Consider the following 14147-nt stretch of genomic DNA (forward strand, 5'->3'; position numbering starts at 1 on the left):
TACAATGGCTATTAGAAAGAAATCTTCAAAAACCAGAGAAGGGAGAGATGGCAATCTAAAGAGTACAATCGAGTTAGATTTGTCTTCAATACTGTAAAATCCTGCCACCAAAGCATTCTCATTGATATATAGCAAAATGTAGTAAATCACTTAATTTACTCAAAAGAACTTAAATGTTTTAACCAGTCTGCCATCAGAAGAGATCAAGAAGAGGGCCAATGGGACTCGGGCTGCAATGTGAGCCGTCTTTAAAATGCAATTGTTCTAATCATTTTCTACAGATGCAGCCTCACAAGGGGCTGCTGTCACAGGGACCATTTACGACTTGTTATGGTGTCTCTATTGTTTACCAGCGACATTCGCTGAAAAAGGCGACAGCTGGGACAGAAAGCTGCTACTCAACGAACAATATAATCCCGTGAAAGTAATCAACAAATTTAAGGGTGTTAATTAACTTTACACTTTATCATGTTCAATTAGTTGTCCTTTCTAGAAAAGATTGCCGTGCACAATCAGTTTAGAGCGTGCCATGTTTGATTTGTAAGTGATCACTGTTTCTGTTTCAGAGCCCATGTCAGATGTCCTCTTGGGTTTTGGTGACACAGATGAATGGCTCTGCACATGTTAGGGGGTGATCTGGTTTAACATAAGCCAGCATAACATAACCCCTTGTTAACACTATTTCTGGCATTATCCAAGCTGGAAACAGAAAAGCAGAAACATTCACTGCACTATTCTGGAGTTGGATAAATGAAGTTCAGTTCTTCCTGCAATAAACACAGACACAAATACATGGAGAAATAAGCAATTTTTCATCATTATTTTTCAAAATAAGACTTGTCTTTCAGGGGCATGTTTGGGATCATTTCCTCCCAGCAAGATCTTGAAGCTCTGCTGCATTATGCACAAAGCACCAGTGTCTCCTCAGCCTTTACATAATGCAGACAGCCTTCTCCATGGCAGGTGAACAAATGCTAGGATGTGTTGTTAAGTACTAGCTGGTATTAAATTCTAGACTGTGACTTTCAAATCCAGACGCCCTGTTTTATGTGTGGGAAATCTTCAAGGGACTATATCAATCTATGAACACAATGTGTTTCTCTCTTACCTTTAATGCACCTGTTCTGACATGCTAATAGTACAAGGAAAAGTTCATGATACAGTGACAATATATTCAGTATCATATTTTAATGTAACTCACTGCAGTTCCTCTGAACTGATAAATGGAGCTTTGTATCAAAATATTTCATAAGTCACTGAATCAGTGAACAAAACCTGAAACAGGTTTGGCAGGAGGTGTCCATCGATAAGAAAACAAAAGCAAGGGACATGTTTCTCTTAAAAAAACAAGTAAAAACCATTTACGTAGGATTTTGAAACATCTTCATAAAGCTGCACCTTGCTCTTTCAGACTCTTTCCTATATAATACAAATTAAACACGTACAAATAAACTACAGCTGGTTAGCTAGTTATAGACATACAAGGACAAAGCTGAACTTCTTCAAAACAGAAAAGTTGTTAACTCTGAAAGCTAATAATGTCCTAAGTTAAATATTAAAGAAGGAAATTATAGGCTCTATCTGAAACAGCTGAAACCACAATACATGGCAGCAGAAAACATTAGTTTTCTGCAGAAGATCTGCAGGGAGAAGGGAAGCGGTCGATAGATCCTTAAATTGGAAGCAATAGCCGTTCTTCTATCCCAAGTTGGCAGCTGCTACATTTGCAGACCTGGTTCATTATTTACCCATAATGACCATCAAGCTGCAGTCAAAGTCAGATCACAACAACTGTCAGCAGCTCTTTTAATTAGCCTTGTTTGAATTCAGATAAATATCACAATAGACCTGCTTATGCTGAAAGAGCAACAGAACGTCCCGCATGGAACTGGGCTGGTTTCAGGACCAACGCAGTACAGAAGCCGTCACACAGAGTGGGGATTTTTATAGGGTGGGGGTAAATCAGAGAATGAAATGGTTTGCTTTTATTTTGAAAATCACTTTAAAAACCAATTCTCTGAAAGTCACCCCAGATCAAGATGGTGCATAATGTTGGATTTGCTATGAAACTCTAGGCTCCTAAAAGCTACATATCTGGAGCCCAAGGAGAGCCCAAGGAGAAAGTTAATGATGTCTTCAGAGATTGTGATTTTCAAAACTCCATCTTACAGATAACGTGTCTTTCAGCTTTAAAAAAAAAAAAAAAAACACTTTTAAAAGCCAAATAAAAAATCTTGTATTAAACAGCTTGTAGCCTTTGTCCTTCTGTTTGCTTTCTTTAGAAGTAGCATAATTTGCAACAGTTTTCTGTGATAGGAGTCAGATTCTTCCCTATACATTTTCTACACATTCCTTGCATTCAGCATTAACAATCACAAAGTATAGCAAGGCTAACACGCCAAATTCTGAGTGATCCAATCACTGCCGTATTTCACAAACCTCTGAGGTTCCCTTTTCCTCCAGTTTGCTTGAGAAGTAACACAAGCATGTTCACCCACCTTCTATTTTAGAGAACTGATCATTCACCTGAGTTCTGTTTTAACTTTGGGGAGAGGTAAAAGAAGTGACGACCAACAGAGAAGGGAGAGTACAGAATAAGGAGGAAAAAGCTAAGGGCCAGGTGATAACCTGGCAGCAAATCAGAGCCAACTCAGGATAGAAACTAAAGATTAAGAGAAAGCCATGCTAATAAGTTACCCTCAGCTAACTGGGAATTACGGTCTCCAGGACCCACTGGGAACTCCTTGAGACCCTGGCCTCTGGAACTGCGGGGCAGGCACAGTTGAAGAGGTGGCGCTTGCAAGTGTGCGCCAGTCTCAGTCCACTGTCGTGCTTTCCAGCCCTTTGGTTTTTCAGTACCCTTTTGCACCATTTCGATGTTGCATAGCATCATAGTAAGAAAGGGTAATTATCGTATCTGCATGATGATCAAGAACATACTGCTGTTTACACAGGGTTTAGATCCCATTTACCATTTCCTTATTGAGTAGAAAAACAATACTATAGGAAGTAATAAAAATTATTATATTTGTGGTCAAGTACTAAAACCTGCAGAAGAAAACTTTTACTGAATACTGTGAGACCAAATATGTCGTCAAGGCAACTAGTGAATGTTGACCATGTAAGCGGTATGAGAATTCTTCGCCTGGTTTCATGAGAATGAAACATGGCAGGAAGGAATGCTTCTTGCCCTACCTCTTTTTTTTTCCCTGAAAGTAAAGAATAAGCCGTATACATCATCCTATCATAGATGACAGCCTTCTCCCTCCTCACCCCTTAATACAAACTACCTCCTGACGACATTCACAGCCAGCCACTTTATTTTGTTCAGGATGCTGAGTACGAAGTCAACTTGTCAGTCCCAGGTCTAGCTCAGTGTATTTGAATCAGAATTTATTCTGTAAGAATACCAAAGAAAACCTCACATCCAGTTGGATGGCTACTCTAAGACAAAACAGAACTATAACAAGCAATGGTCAGAATGTGAGAAATTAGAACCCCTGAACACTGTTGGTGGAAATAAGAATTGGTGCAGACGTGCAATGGAGTATGGTTCAGCTTAAAAAAGGAAAGAAATTCTAACACATGCTACAACATGAATGAAAGTTTAGGTCATTGCATTAAGTGAAATAAGCCAGTCCCCAAAACACAAATGCTGTATGAGGTACCGAGAGCAGTCAAATTCACACTGACAGGAAGGAGATGGGCTTCCGAGGGAAAGAGGGAAATAGGCAGTTGCTGTTTAATGGGTGTGGAGCTTCAGTTTTGCAAGATGAAGAGTTCTGGAGATCAATGATCATGATGGTTGCAGATACTACTGAAATTTACACAGACTTGGTTAAGATGGTAAATTTTATGTAATATGCATTTACAACAATTAAAATTATACTAAATAAGTAAATTCAGTTCAGTTCAGTCACTCAGTTGTGTCCGACTCTTTGTGACCCCATGAATCGCAGCACACCAGGCCTCCCTGTCCATCACCAACTCCCGGAGTTCACTCAGACTCACGTCCATCAAGTCAGTAAATTAATTAAATAAAAAGCAAAGAAAAATAATTTTTAACTGGTGGTATTCTGATGCTCTTTTGTTGATTGTGAGGGCTACTCCATTTCTTCTAAGGGGTTCTTGCCCACAGTAGTAGATATAATGGTCATCAGAATTAAATTTGCCCATTCCCATCCATTTTATTTCACTGATTCCTAAAATGTTGTTGTTCACTCTTGCCATCTCCTGCTTGACCACGTCCAATTTACCTTGATTCATGGACCCAACCTTCCAGGTTCCTATGCGATATTGTTCTTTACAGCACTGGACATTACTTTCACCATTAGTCACATTCACAACTGAACATCATTTCTGCTTTGGCCCAGCCTCTTCATTCTTTTTGGAGCTATTTCTCTGCTCTTCCCCAGTACCATACTGGACGTGACAAACCTAGACAGTGTACTAAAAACCAGAGACATCACTTTGCTGACAAAGGTTCATATAATCAAAGCTATGGTTTTTCCAGTAGTCATGTATGGTTGTGAGAGTTGGACCATCAAGAAGGTTGAGTGCCGAAGAACTGATGCTTTCAAATTATGGTGCTGGAGGAGACTCTTGAGAGTCCCTTAGACTGCAAGGAGATCAGACCAGTCAATCCTAAAGGAAATCAACCCTGAATATTCATTGGAAGGACTGCTGCTGAAGATGAAGCTCCTATACTTGGCCACTTGATGTGAAGAGCCGACTCATTGGAAAAGACCCTGATGCTAGGAAAGATTGAGGGCAAGAGAAGCAGGTGGCAGAGGATGAGATGGGTTAGATAACATCACTGACTCAATGGACATCTGACCAGCCTCCAGAAGACAGTGAAGGACAGAGAAGCCTGGCGTGCGGCAGTCCACTGAGTCACAGAGTCAGACACGATTTAGTCAGAACAACAATTCTGATATTCTCACATACTGCAAAAGAACAGAGTATTTCAATGATATGCTATTAACTGTGTTTTACAAATCATTAATGCAGTTATGTAGAGAGTTTTACAAATCATTACTGCAGTTGTGCAGAGAAAACTAAGGAAAGTCATACTAGTCTTACAATTTAAAAACACATAACAATTAACAGGAAATAAGTAAACGTACATAGTTGAGCCAAATGGGTAAAACGAGGGTCCTCTAATTTGCAGTATTATGCTCATTTCACTAGGCCAAATTGCCTCCCCAAAGAAAAATGCACAAATTCTGATAAGAGGTCACCCAGGAGTTAAGATGAAAAAGGAGACTAATCAAAGCACAAAAACTAGGATCAAGAACTGGTTCAACTAAAAGCATAGGCTAAACTAAAGAAGCAAACAATTTTAAATCCACGTGGACTGGTACTTGAACTATAAACAAGGGAGTAGGGGAACCCAGTATGCATACACACCACTATACACAGGCCGTCGCACATAAAGCAGCACCCAGTGTCTTACATGGTTGAGTGAAGGGTAGGCACGCGGAGGAGGAGAGGCCATAAAGCAAAGCGAAACGCCTTCAAGATTCAGGAGAAGGCAATAATCCCAGGATAACACTACTTGGAAGCAGAATGATGGTTATCTGGTTTGCCTAATTATGAAACCAGATTCGGGCCAAAAGAAGAGGGTTTTAAATCTGCCTTTGTGTAAACTGTAAAAACCCTCCAGGGCAAAAGCACCCAGAAAAGAGCAGCCCCCGTGGGTGAACAAACCAGAAAAAGGCTTTACCCCAAACGGACAGAAGGAGATGAGACCACCAACACTGGCACGTGGAGAATAAACTGAATTTCAGCCCCAATTCAGGTCTCCTCACCAGGAGACAGCCTGCCGAGGGGAACACAGCAGCCTTGGGAAGACACACCAGACCTATGCTCAGGCTCCAGTTCTGACAGGACAGTGCTATTTTGGGCAAATCAACCACTTTGGGCTTTAGTGCCCTCTTCTATAAAATGAATCTCATCTCCAATTTTATTAATCTGTGAAAATGACAAATTAATCACAGTTAATTCACATATCCTCTCAGCGTTACTGAACTCCTACTGAAATCCACAGCACGGGGCAAGGCAACTTCAAGACAGAGTTACAGTCCTTGAGCCCCCAAATCTCCCAGTCCAAAACACAACTGAAAAATGTCCAGTCTAATGAGCTCAGCTGGAAATGGCAACCCACTCCAGTATTCTTGCCTGGAGAATCCCATGGACAGAGGAGCCTGGTGGGCTACAATGGGGTCTCAAAGAGTCGGACACAACTGAGCGACTTAACTTTCACTTTCAAACCTAGACAGTGTATTAAAAAGCAGATACATTACTTTGCCAACAAAAGTCTGTATAGTCGAAGCTATGGTTTTTCAGTGGTCATGTATGAATGTGAGAGTTGGACTATAAAGAAAGCTGAGCACCGAAGAATTGATGCTTTTGAACTGTGGTGTCAGAGAAGACTCTTGAGAGTCCCTTGTACTGCAAGGAGATCAAACCAGTCAATCCTAAAGGAAATCAACCCTGAATGTTCTTCATTGGAAGGACTGATGCTGAAGCTGAAGCTCCAATACGTTGGCCACCTGAGGCGAAGAGCCGACTCACTGGAAAAGACCCTGACGCTAGGGAAGATTGAAGGCAGGAGGAGGGGACGGCAGAGGACGAGATGGTTGGATGGTACCACCAACTCAATGGACATGAGTTTGAGCAAGCTCTGGGAGATGGTGAAGGACAGGGAAGCCGGGCATGCTGCAGTCCATGGGGTCACAGAGAGTCAGACATGACTGAGCGACTAAACCACAATGAGCTCAGCATGTTTTGTCCTCCCAACCTTCCTCTCACACAGACCCCAAACTGGTTCTTTCTTCTGTGCATCCTTTCACAGTTAAGACATTACTACTATCTGCATGTGTGCTCAGTTCCTAAGTCGTGTTCAATTCTTCGCTACCCTACAGACTATCGCCCACCAGGCTCAGACTTTGTCCATGGGATTTCCTAGGCAAGAATACTGGAGTGGGTTGCCATTTCCTTCTCCAACTATCTGTATACACTACCCATATACACTAGAAATCCCTGGCAGTATTTCTCAAGGCCACTTCCTTAGAACACTACTTCTACAGGATGTTATTGCATGTTTAGTGATATGGTTTTGTTTCTGGTCCCTGTAAGCTTTTCCATTCTCCTTCTATTAACAAATCCTCCCTCTATGGCCAAAGAATTGTACTCATAGACTATAAAGATACCCCATCCTCAGGAAAACAGTACCTAGTCCATGGGGACAAGGAAATTCAACAAAACCAAGAGTCCTGTCCTAGGCTGCTAAGTTAAGACTGCTGAAGGCTCACATGGACAGTGTCTGCAGTAAAAGATTATGAGGCTGACAAGCAAAAAAGCATAGCAGAAACTAGCAGATAATAAAGACAAATAAAGAGTGTTTCAGCAGCATCAGCTGCTCAATTCTAGTCACTAAAACCCTGGTTCTTGAAGCTCTTCTTTCAATTTGAGTTATCCCATAAATTTCCTACCCCCTGACTCCCATCTCTTAAACTAATTAAAGGCTTTATGGTCAAACACATACTGGTTTAAACAAAGTTAAACAGATAACTAAGAATTTAAGGGCTTATTTTAATATGAAAACATGTACCCTGAATAGTTCCAATTAACTATTGGAAAGGTTAACCAATAGTTAATCGGTTAATAGTTAATCGGTTAAAAAGGGTGACCAAAAAAAATGTATCATTTCTTAAATTTATTTGAATACAAAAAAAGAAACCTCCTCAGAATTAGTTTTCTCAGAAGCTGTCTCAGGAAATGCTACTTCAATCATCTCATTTCTTTTTAACTTTCTATACCCAGCTACTATTTTTTGTTAATTCTGATCTGAAATTTCTATTCTGGTTAATATTTTCTCAGTGTTTTCTCTCGCCCTATGTTTAATCTTTTTGCATAGCTTTTATTTCTTACTTTCTAAGCACTGCACAGCCTATGGGATCTTAGTTCCCCCCAACCAGGGATTGAACCAGGGCCCTCTGCAGTGAAAGCTGGGAGTCCTAACCACTGGACAGCCAGGGAATTCTTTCTTTCCTTTTTCCCTTTTTAAAAAAGATGTTTGGATATGTCTCTCATAGGGAGCAGGCAGCCAAAGTTTTAAATAACAATCTCAAGAAAAATGAACTTAGCTAGCTTATATGTATTACAATTAGATTTATTCCTAACATAGTTTTTGTGTTTACTTTCATTTTTCCTTAAATTACTTTCTTCCTATTCTCTTGCCTCCTGTTGGATTGATAAACATTTTCTAATATCTTTTCCGTGACCAGTGGGCTTTGGAATCTATGAATCACTTTTCTATTCTTCTAATGATAGTCCTTAAAAATTTTACATATACGAAGTTAACTATGACATTTTCCAGTAATATCTAAAGGTTTTCAGTGTTTCTATTCTCCTCTCAAACATAGTTTTGAACTTCAGCATGCATTAAGCCAGAGGATACTCACTGGCTTAATGAGTATTAAGTAGTAGAGGATACTACTCCCTCACTACATGCACACCTCAAATATTATTATTGTCCACTTTTAGCTTTACTTCTTAAACACACAAAAACAGGCCTTTTTAAACAATCAATACTTAAAGTTTGATTTGATTTTTTAGAAACTATTTATTTAGCTATGCCAGGTCTTAGTTGCAGCATGCGGAATCTTTAGTTGTGGCATGTGGATCTGGTACCCTGACTAGGGATCAAACTCGGGTCCCCTGAATTGGGAGCCTGGAGCCTTAGCCACTGGACCACCAAGGAAGTCCGATACACACGCACGCACACACACACGCGCACGCACGCGCGCGCGCACACACACACACACACACACGTTGCTCTGGGCCTTCATGGCAATGTGCAGGCTTTCTCTAGTTGTGGTGCAGAGTGCACACACACACACACACACACTGGTTGCTCTGGGCCTTCATGGCAATGTGCAGGCTTTCTCTAGTTGTGGTGCAGAGCGCGCGCGCACACACACACGCGCATGCGCGTGCACACACACACGCGCATGCGCGTGCACACACACACACACACACACACACACACACACACAGGTTGCTCTGGGCCTTCATGGCAATGTGTAGGCTTTCTCTAGTTGTGGTGCAGAGCCCACAGGCTCAGTTGCAGCTTGCGGGCTCAGTTGCCCCACAGCATGTGGGAATCTTAGTTCCCCAACCAGGATCAAACTGGCGTCCCCTGCACTGGCAGGCGTATTTTCAACTACTATACCACCAGGGAAGTCCCTGTGATATGATTTCTAAAATCATCTTGTGTTTGTGGTTCATTTTTTAAAAATTAATGTTTTTCGGAGTATATAGTTGCTTTACAATGTAGTGTTGGTTTCTGTTCTACAGCAAAATGAATCTGCTATATGCATACATATATCCTCTCCTTCTCGGATTTCCTTCCCATTTAGGTCATCACAGACCACTGAGTAGTTCTCTATGCTATACAGTAGGTCCTTATTAGTTATCTATTTTTATATACAGTAGTGTTCAGACGTCAATCCCAATTTCCCACTAACATTTGTCATTTTGTTTTTTCCATGGTAGCCATCATAATGAATGTGAAATGGTATCTCATTGTGATTTTAATTTGCATTTCCCTAATAATTAGTGAAGTTGAACACCTTTTCATGTGCTTATTGCCCATTTGTATACCTTCTCTGGAGAAATGTTTAACTCAAGTCCTAGGCCCATTTTAAAACTGGGTTGTTTTCCGCTATTGTTAAACTCATTTTTCAAAATGTGTTTTTATTTTTGCTTTGAAAAAAAAAAAAAAAATTAGGAGTTCTTTCCTATACTCACCTTGTTTCCTTTTAATATATACTTTCAGAATTTATTCAAAATTTGAATTTGCTTTCTTCTAGAAGTCCTACTTCAGCTGCATCCCAGTTGAATATATTTTTTTCTTTATTGTTGAGTACTATTCTTTTGCTCTCATACGATTTGAGTAAAGAACATGAACTCTTTTAAATTTCAAATGTACAGAAATTATTTTTGCTATTCTTATCTCATTAAATTACATTGTTGTTAGACAATGAAATCTATAAGACATAAATTCTTTGGAGTTGGAGACTTGCTATATAAACTTGCTTTATACACGTGGTCAATTTTTAATACTTTGTCCATGTGTTTTAAGAAATACATTTCTTCAATTTCTAGATATAAGGTTCAAACTTGTTAATTGTGTTATTCAAATTATTGCATTTTAAAAAATTGTTCACCAATTGCTTAAAAGATGTATACTGAAATGTCTCACTATTATGGTGGACAATTTCTCCCTATGGTTGTCTTCTTTTTTGCTTTATAAATTTTTAAGGTTATTTTGTTAGGTGCAGTATGTATGTTTTTTAAGTAGGTCTGGTGAAGATAAAGTCTCTTAATTTTCCTTTAGCTGAGAATGTCTCTATTTCACTTTCATTCCTGAAAGATATTTTGCCATATATAGAATTCTGGTCTCAGCACTAAAAATGTTGTTCCACTGCCTTCTGGGCTTCATGGTTTTTCTAAAGTCACTCATATCACTGTTCCCTGTAATGCATTTTTCTCTGGCTGCTTTCAAGATAATTTTCTTTCTCTCTGGTTTTTGGCAGTTTGTTTATGATATATCTAGGCATTAATCTCTCTGAGTTTATCCTGTTTCAGGCTCGCTGAACTTACTGGATTTATAAGATTTTCTTTTGTCAAATTTGTGGCACTTTCAGTCATTTTTTCCTTCAAACATTTTTTTTTTTTTTTTGGCACCACACTGTCTCATCTCCTTTGGGAACACCAATGGCACATACACCTTTTGATGGTATTTCATAGGGTCCTGAAGCTCTGTTCATTGTTTAAAGTATTTTTATCCTCTGTTGTTCAGAATGAATAATTCGCATTCATGTCATTTCTATCTTCAAATTCACTGACTCTTACCTTTGTCATATCCACTCTGCTTTTAAATACATTCTGTGGTTCTTTTTTTCCCCAAATTTCTGGCTATTGTATTTTTCAGTTATAAAATTTCAATCTGGTTCTTTCTTACAGCTTCTATTTCTATACTTCTTGGAACATGGTTATGACAGCTATTTTAAAGTCATTGCTTGATATGAAACATTTGGGTAATCTCAAGTTGGCATCTTGATAGCCTTTTTCACTCGAGGATTTTTCAGATTTTCCTGGTTCTTTCTATGTCAAGTTAATTTTTCAGCGTATCACAGACATTTGGAATATTATATGCTATGAGACTGGGTCTTACTCAAATTCTATGAAGAATATTGCATTTTGTTTTTTTGTCTGTTTGCTTTACCAATTGACCAGGTAAGGGTCAAGCTACAAACTGCTATTTGCTTTTTGTGCATTGTGGTTTCAATGTCAGTTCGGTTTTTAAAGTCTCAGTGGTGATATTTGAATTGTACTGCGTGTGCATCAGCAGGGGCCAGTCTGTCTATCCCATGGTGAAAGTGAAAGTAAAAGTGGAGTCGCTCAGTCGTGTCCGACTCTTTGCGATCCCATGGACTGTAGCCTACCAGGCTCCTCCCTCCATGGGACTCTCCAGGCAAGAGTACTGGAGTGGGGTGCCATTTCCTTCTCCAGTCTATCCCATAGTTAAGTTCTTAAAGCTTTTGGTATGCTGTTTAGGGAGAAGTCCACGCTGTGTGGCTCTGGGATGGACCCAAAAGTGCATACAAAACTAAGGGATCCCTTTTTCTTGAGTCCCTTCCCATCTGTGAACTCCTGCCAGCCCCCACTCACTGACACTCCAGTACCCCCACTTCAGTCTTCTCCCTCTTCTGGTCCTCTGGCTATGTGCATGGGTGCTCAGTTGTGTCTGACTCTTTGCAACCCCATGGACTGTAGCCTGCCAGGCTCCTCTGTCCATGGGATTTTCTAGGCAAGAATACTGAAGTGGGTTGCTATTTCCTTCTCCAGAGAATCTTCCCAACCCAGGGATCGAACCCACATCTCCTGCATCTCCAGTAATGGCAATAAGATTCTTTTATTACTTGAGCCATCAGGGAAGCCCCATCCCCGCTACCAATCCTCCCCCTATTCTGGTCCTCCGGCTGTAAAGTCCTGCAATTTGTACAACTAGATCTGTCTCTGGATACCAGGAGCAGAAGAATAAAGAAAGTAAAAAGCAAGGGAATTTTCCCACACTCTTTGGACCACAGTTTCTGTGGTCAGAGAGATGGATTTCCTTCCTAAGATCTTTAAGAATCTGTATGCCTGCTGCTGCCACAAGAGAACTGCAGTTTCAGAAGTAAGACTTACCTTTTAAATAAGCCCTGCCCGTGGCAGAGCTGGGAGGAAAAAAAATAAAGAATTTCTTCCTGTTTCATGGGGCCTTTCTTTCTGCTCCTTGGACTAGAAAGTACCCTTTCCTCAGAACTCTTTTTGTTTGTACTCATGCATAGCTTCAGAATTCGAGCTGTCTTTGAAACCAGGCTGGGAGATCTGGGGGTGGGGAAGGATGTTAGGTGGATTCCTGTTTTCTGTGGATTTACGTCAATCTTGGAAATTCTTAGACATTATCATTTAGACCATTTCCCCCCATTACATCAGGGAATTCCAATCAGACACATTTGACTTTTTCTATCCATGTAGTCATGCCTCTTAACTTTCCTATTTTTCATCTCCAAGTCTTTCTGTAATACATTTGGGTGATTTCTTTAGATCTCTCTTCCTATTTACTAAATCTCTCTTCAGCTCCCTCTCCAATGCCCTTTAACTCATCTATTAACTTTGAAATTTCAATATTTTTTTTCCAAATTTGAGTGGTTGATCCTTCTTGATACTCTCTCGTTCTTTGTTCATTTATTTTTAATTCTATGTTTGTCATTTTAAAATGTTTTATATATAGTAATTATATATATTCTGTTTGGGGGTTTTAGTATCCGTAGCTCTTCAGGACCAAGAGCTTTAGGGATTTGTTTGTTCCTGTTAATTCTTGTGCTGGAAACTTGCCTTATGTTTTAGATATATATATTTTTTGTCAGCTCATATTTACTAAGCTGAATACTTGTGAATTCCAAGAGGTCTGGATTGAGGGTGATTTTCTCCAGAGAGGATTTTCATTCTTTCTGTGGATGACAAGCCCTACTAGCCTTACCAACTCAGAAACTGAACTTACTGTTTGAGTGTTTCCCCAACTGGGTTAGTTGCTTAAATTTGAACACTATACCTGAGATCAGACCTACTGTTACAAAGATTTGGAGGGGAGAGCAAGGCTGATATATTATGCAAACTGTCAGTTCAGTTCAGTCGTTCAATCATGTCCGACTCTTTGCAACCCCATGGGCTGCAGCATGCCAGGCTTCCCGGTCCATCACCAACTCCAGGAGCTTACTCAAACCCTTGTCCATTGAGTTGGTGATGCCATCCAACCATCTCATCCTCTGTTGTCCCCTTCTCCTCCTGCCTTCAATCTTTCCCAGCATCAGGGTCTTTTCCAGTGAGTCAGTTCTTCGTGTCAGGTAGCCAAAGTATTGGAGTTTCAGCTTCAGCATCAGTCCTTCCAATGAATATTCAGGACTGATTTCCTTTAGGATTGACTGGTTGGATATCTTTGCAGTCCAGGGACTCTCAAGAGTCTTCTCCAATACCACAGTTCAAAAGCATCAATTCATAGGTGCATAGCCTTCTTTATGGTCCAACTCTCATATCCATACATGACTACTAGAAAAACCATAGCTTTGACTAGACGGACCTTTGTTGGCAAAGTAATGTGTCGACTTTTTAAAATGCTATCTAGGTTGGTCACAGTTTTTCTTCCAAGGAACAAGCGTCTTTTAATTTCAAGGCTGCAGTCACCATCTGCAGTGATTTTGGAGCCAAAAGAAAAAAAAGTCTCTCACTGTTCCATTGTTTCCCCATCTATTTGCCATGAAGTGATGGGATGAGATGCCATGATCTTATTTTTCTGAATATTGGGTTTTAAGCCAGTTTTTTCACTCTCCTTTTTCACTTTCATCAAGAGGCTCTTTAGTTCTTCACTTTCTGCCATAAGAGTGGTGTCATCTGCACATCTGAGGTTATTGATATTTCTCCCGGCAATCTTGATTCCAGCTTGTGCTTCATCCAGCCAAGTTCATTCATTTCTCATGATGTGCTATGCAAATAAGTTAAATAATAAGCAGGGTGGCAATATACAGCCTTGA

The 14147-nt window shown here is 40.1% G+C and overlaps 1 protein-coding gene across 2 annotated transcripts in view; it reads right to left on the reverse strand.

Moving 5' to 3' along the window:
* The window catches only part of HIBADH (3-hydroxyisobutyrate dehydrogenase), a 108755-nt gene that overhangs the window by 25959 nt on the left and 68649 nt on the right, over positions 1–14147 (reverse strand). The gene's annotated exons all lie outside the window — the stretch shown is intronic.

Source organism: Bos grunniens, chromosome 4, assembly GCF_055505025.1.
Source record: "Bos grunniens cultivar Pamir isolate PY7600 chromosome 4, Bosgru_T2T1.0, whole genome shotgun sequence".
Taxonomy (NCBI): domain Eukaryota; kingdom Metazoa; phylum Chordata; class Mammalia; order Artiodactyla; family Bovidae; genus Bos; species Bos grunniens.